This window comes from Empidonax traillii, unplaced genomic scaffold (assembly GCF_003031625.1).
Source record: "Empidonax traillii isolate 1590-97213 ecotype Southwest subspecies unplaced genomic scaffold, ASM303162v1 scaffold276:size1176444, whole genome shotgun sequence".
Classification (NCBI taxonomy): Eukaryota; Metazoa; Chordata; class Aves; order Passeriformes; family Tyrannidae; genus Empidonax; species Empidonax traillii.
The window spans coordinates 960,854-966,853 of record NW_020955469.1 but is presented as its reverse complement, the minus strand read 5'-3'; positions in this window follow the sequence as shown (position 1 = coordinate 966,853).

The following is a 6,000-nucleotide window of genomic DNA, read 5'->3' as shown; positions in this document are numbered from 1 at the left end:
CAGGAAAACAAGAAATAGAGTATTCCTGTAAGACTGAATGGGAGAGGATGTGCAGAAGTTAATAATGGGAAATACAGCGGGCAAATTTGAGAGGTTCCCATGGCAATAGGTGGAAGGGCATTGAGCATGGACTGTAAATATCTATTTTGTGTGTGTGTGTGTATTTAGAAATGATGGAAAAGCTGTGCAGGGGGTCTTGGAACCAGGATGGGCCGAGTGACTCCTGATTCTCTCTCCATCACAGCTGGAAAATTGCTGTATTGATGGCTGATCTCTCTTACTGATTTAGAAGTGCCATTGCTGGGGGATAAGTTCATTATTTGCCTCTGCTGGGCAATTTTGGGTTTCTTAAGGGAAAAAAAAAAAAAGGGATTGTCTTTGTTGTGCCCCACGTTTTTCACATCAGGGGGCAGAGCTTCAGTAGATTATTTCTTTGGTGCATTTTATTCTTCTCTGTCCTGCTTTTTTAATTTAACATCTGTTTCATGGTTGAGGGGGGTGTTATCCGGTGATTAGAGCAAGGGACAGGGAGAAAGGAGGTCTGGATTTCGTAGCTTGTCTACAATGAATTTCTAGTTGTTTTTTGGTGGGTGAAGATTTCAGATGGCCTCCCACCCTCAGCTTCTCCACTTGGGTTTCACCACCCCCACGACTCTTAACCAGTCTGAGGAGTCCATGGCAGCCCCTGTGGAGGGAGAATTCGGGTTTAATTCAGTTTTTGTCAGCTGACAAAATCAAGCTCAGCCATGCAGGAGGGTAAAAATATCTCACATGTGGAACAAGGAGCCGTGGTGGGGCTGGGATTGAAACTCTGCCTTGTCTCCCCTTTGAATAGTGTGAATTTTAATGTCGCTTGGAGGAAACTCAGAGAAAAGGGCTGCACCACTTTATTAGCAGAGATAGTGGTGTTCCTGCAGATGTTTATGTCATTTTAAGGTTGTTTACACTCCTGTAGCTCCTGGTTTCCTCCGTGGAATGCAGGGATGTGTGAGGGGCACTCAGCACAGTCGCTGCTTCCAAACGCCCGTGCCTTGCACGTGCCAGAGGTGCCAGTGCATTTAGAGGACAGGGTATTTTTGTTTTCAGAACTGCTGTGGTTGCAAGAGCCAAGTCCTGCAAGAGCAGCCAAGCTGGCCAGCTTCTCCCAGAAAAACTCTGCACGGACTGAGCCTCCTGCCCGGGCAGGAGGAGATGGCGCTGATGGCGCTGATGTCTCACTGCCACCATCCCAACCAGAGGATTTGAAGGCCTTTGATTCTCTGCAAGCAGAGCTCTGTGTCTTTGGCAGCTGGATTTCTTTTACTTGTTTTTTAGATGAGCTGCTCTTTTACCTCCTTGTGTTGTTTTCCAGACACAGATGAGATAATTTCTTGTCTCCCAGGCATTATAAATAAGCTGATGGATATTTAGCTCGCTTAAGTGGCCACCACACGTGGTAAAGCTTTACTAACTCAGGACTTGATCCTGCAAACCCCTGGGGATTTCCAGCTATTTAATCTTCATGGGACAAGCCCCACAAAAAATATCTTATCCCTGTTCTCTGGAGGGTCAGCTGAGAGCAGCACACATCACTCAAAGCAAATGCCTTCAGCGCTGTGGTTGTGAGACTTTATAAAAACTCCAGCTTAGCCAGTCTCTGTGATACTGGCTTTTTAAAAAAAAAAAATATATATATTTAGGGAAATTTAAAGAAGGGGAAGGAATTAGGCAGTGGCTTGTTCTCAGAGCGCTCCTCCTGCACACGCCCGTCGTGCCACATCGGCAGCTGTGTGTGAGCCAAGGACATGGGAAGATAACTGGAAAAGAGGAGAGCGTTCCCCCTGCACTGGGACTGGAAAAACAGCTACTTCTGTATGTATTGGATGGCTGGGACTGTCTACCAGCTGGAAAAACCTGAGGACTCTGCACCTCCAGGGGCTCCGACAGATGGAGGGAAAATATCTCCCAGTGAAATAAATCCATCTGATGCCTAAAACACCTCGCCTGCAGTAAGAGGGACGAGAACTGCATGGGGATATTCCTGTGGCCGTGATTGTTTCTCCAGGCACGTGGCAAAATCAATTTTCAGCTGTCACGTCTAGAAAGCAGCAGACACGGGCTCAGAGATGGGGGAAGATGGAGCTATTTATCCCAAAGGGCTGCTTTATGGGGCCGGAGCAGAAACCACTTCGATCCTCTCTGAGCCCCAAGCGGGTTGTAGCTACCTAAAAACAAAAGTCCATGTTCTCCTGACTTCAGTATCCTCGGTTTAAATCCTCCTGAAAAGGTGCTTGCAGCAGCAAAGCCAGCCCTGCTTGGTGATGGAGGGGATTGGGGAAATAAGGGGTCCCAGCTGGGGCTGATGGACAGGTGAGAGTTTCTGGGGGCTGCAGCACCCAGGTGGTTTGAGCTGGGAGGGTCTGACTCACAAATGTGCCCTGACATGTGGCCTGTCCTGGAGCAGTGGGCTGAGCTGCTGCAAAATGTGTCTGATGTGGCACCTCCCAGAGCACAGGGGAGTGAGCTGAGCTGTTCCTTGTTCAGGCTGGTGCCCTTCCTGGCAGGTAGATGCAGCTGCAGCTTGGGATGGGTGAAGAGCAGAGCCCAATCCCTGCATGACCCAGGGATCAGTGCCTGGGAGCCCAGAGCAAAGCTGGAGCTGGAGGAGCGATGCTTTCAGGTTTGCACAAGGGTGATGCTGTGCTTGCAGTTCAGGAGGATCCCTGTGCTGGCAGCTGAGGCCTTCGGCAGGTAAACACACCGAGAATGGCACCTTTCTGGTCCCACAGCGATTCCCAGGGCTTGGTTTGGGTGGAATACAGATTGTATGGTGCTGAAAAGTGCCCAGCAGGGCCCCAGCCATGGGTGCAGGCACCAAGTCTGCTCCAGCATCCCCTGGAGAAAACCTTGCTCTGCCAAGGACAAACTTTGCATGGCCACTGTTATCAGTACACGAGGCAGCCAGGCCAGAAAAATACCAGGAAGCAGAGAAAAGCAATAAAGAAGAGTGTTCCTCTGGGAAATGCAGAGACAGAACTTCAGCATCCTTCCAAATTAGGCGGTGTCCTCACAGGGTTCATGGCTGACAGGTTTGCTCTGCTCCCAGGATGGACTGTGGGAGGTGCCAGGTGTGATTCTGGGTGCAGAATTATCTTATTCTCCTTCTGTGAGGGGATGCAGAAAGTGTCACCAGCTTAATGTCTCATGGGGCCTGTTTTCCCTAAACTCAGAGGCTTGTGAACACAGCTCTTGGGTTTTCTCCTCCTCTGGGAATTGTGATTCTCCCCTGAATGTGCAGGCTGTTTTGTGTGGCTCAGGCTGCACTTACAGACACCGCTGTGGTGCTGGATCCCAGCTGCCCACATTGCTCCCCATCCTGCTGGGATGTGCAGCCAGGAGTGGGTTGTTCCCATCCCCTGCCCCTCCTTTAGGGGTCTGGAATCACCTTCAGTCCAAGAACAATTTAGGGCATCTCAGAGGCCAGGATGTGGAGAGGGACACCCCAGGCACCCGCCCAGGGCTTGAAATGGGTGCTGATTTAATGGTTGGCAGTCGACTTTGTCAGTGAGGTGCTAAGTCCATCCTTTTCCCCTGGTCAGAGGGCTGTTTGTTCATACCCATAAAGGCACAGATAACAGGATTGACTTAAGCACATCTTTGACACAGAGCCAACTAAGCACTTAACAGGGGGAGGGAAGGATGCCCAGCCAGTGCTCTGGGCTGTGAGACGGTCCAGGGAACACACAGGGCTGGGATTTCTGAATTGCTTCTACCCAAAGGCCAAATGAATTTCCCAGACACACAGGACAAGCTGAAATCCAACCCCCTTGCTTTGTGCTTTATCCTTTCAGGATCCTCCAAATCCCTCTGTCCCCTCAGTTCCTTCTGTAAAGGCTCCATCTGTAGAGAACCTTCCACAGCAGAGGTAACAGGGAGGTTTTTGGAGGCTGAAGTGGCAGCTGAGCCTCTCACCCCTCCGTGGCTTTCAAAACTTCCTTCACTGAGCTTAGGAGATGAAAACCACAAGCAACAACCCTCCTCCAGCTGCCTCTCAATGAAGGAGAGATCCTCCTCGTGTGAGACAGCCAGGGAAAACTGGGTTCTGCAATTGCTGCTGAGGTATTCGAGGAAAAAGGATAATATTTAACAGTTCCAACAAGCGCTGGCCTAAGCCAGCAAGCTCAGCTCTCCTTGCTCTGGGCTAGAGGAATAAGCTGGACAGGGCCAGAGGGAAATTCTTTGCATTCTTAGGATTGGGAAGGTGAAATTAAGGTAAAATACTCCTGGATGAGGGTCAGGGGTATGTGGAGTAGCAAGGTTTATCTTGCTTTTAAATATCACACTGGAATTGAATTCAAGAAAATACTTTCGGAGTGGAGCTGGCATCAGGAAAAGCATTGGATTGGAAGTCCAGGGAGGGGAAAAAAGGCTCATTTTTGCCTCTGAATGTGCCAGAGCTCCAGCTAGCAGAGGTCAGGGCAGCAGTGCTGGGGGCTGTGCTCGCTCACATGCTGGCCCAGCAAATTGTGTGACGTGGCAGGAAAGATGCTGCTCACCAGGCAGGCCTTGGGATGGGTGTAAGCAGGCAAAATCTGTCACTGCTGCTGGAGGTGTGACAGGCTGTGCAGGATGGGCCTGGCTCCTCCAGCCTGCCCTGGACCCAGAGGCTGGAGAGGGCACGGATGCAGGCACTGGGAATGATGTCCAGCTGGTCTCTGCCACAGCAGTGATGTGGAGAAAAGGGTTGGTTTAATGTTATGGCTCATATTTGGGAATAACACAGAGAAAAAGGGCTTGGTGAAGGCTCCTAAACAGCACCAGCTTTCAGGACTCAGGGATGCTCTTCCCTCCTCCTCCTCCCACCAGCAGTCCAGACATGCCATGTGGAGTTCCACGCAAAGCTGGGACTTAAAGCATGGGAACAACAGTAAGGCATGTCTGTGCTGAGGGAAAACTGGGCAAAAGGCAGGCAGAGCCACCAGGACCCTTTTCTGCTCCTCTTGGAGCTCAGCAAACCCCGAGCTGTGCCTCTGCAGCTCCTGCTCTGCTCCCCCAAGCTGCTGCTTTGGTGGTGGGCTCATCCCTCATCCCTGTGCCTGGTGAGGAGGAATCACTTCCAAGGAACAAAACAGGAACAGGCCAGCAAGGAAGAGCCAGTGCAAATGTCAAAGATGAGCAATTAAGTGCCATCACTGCTCGTAGTGTTTATCCAGCAGCAGCAGCCGGGAGCTGAGCTGTGTCTGCACCGAGAGCTGTGTGATGCAATATTTGATGGGTTATTTGATCTGTGGCTCCCGGGTGAGCATTGATTAAAAAAGGGCCCAGCATGGGGCACCCACTACACACAGTAGCTCTGTCTGCTTCACACAGCAGCAAGTCCTGCTTTCCCTCCTTCCCCCTGGAGAACAGCATTTCCACCCCCCCTGGAGGCACTGTTTGATTGCCACGGATTGGAAGGCTTTAAAAGGGACTATCTGTGTGAGTCACAGTCAAAGCCATAAAAGCAAAACCAATAAAGCCATCTGAAAAGTGCTGTTTAATGGATTGAGGCAAACTTACTGGAAACAGGATACAGATTGTTTCATCTTTAAATCGTTAGTTCAAATCAGCTGCATTTGGGAGCAAAGGACATTTATTCCTCATCAATAGCTGTCAGGGAAGAGAAATAAATGTGAGAGGGATTTTACCACCTGAAAGGAGTTGTTGGTTTTTCTGTGCTCCCAGCAGCTCCCTGAGCTGAAAGGCCTTAGGGGGTTTTGGGCACTCTGGAAATTCAGTCCTTACAGGGCAGGGCTTTCCATATATAATTAAAATACTCGTCACTGTGGTGAGCACAGGTATCTGCTCACATGGAAAATATTTGTTTGCTAAGAAAATACTTATTTTCTTATCAAATAAACCACTTATGGACTACTCTGTGTTCACCCTTTTTAACAGTGATGCTTTCCCACCACCTCAGTGATGCAGGAGCAGCACCAGAGCTCACCGTGTCAGCTCTCCAGGCAGTTCAGTGTCGGTGGA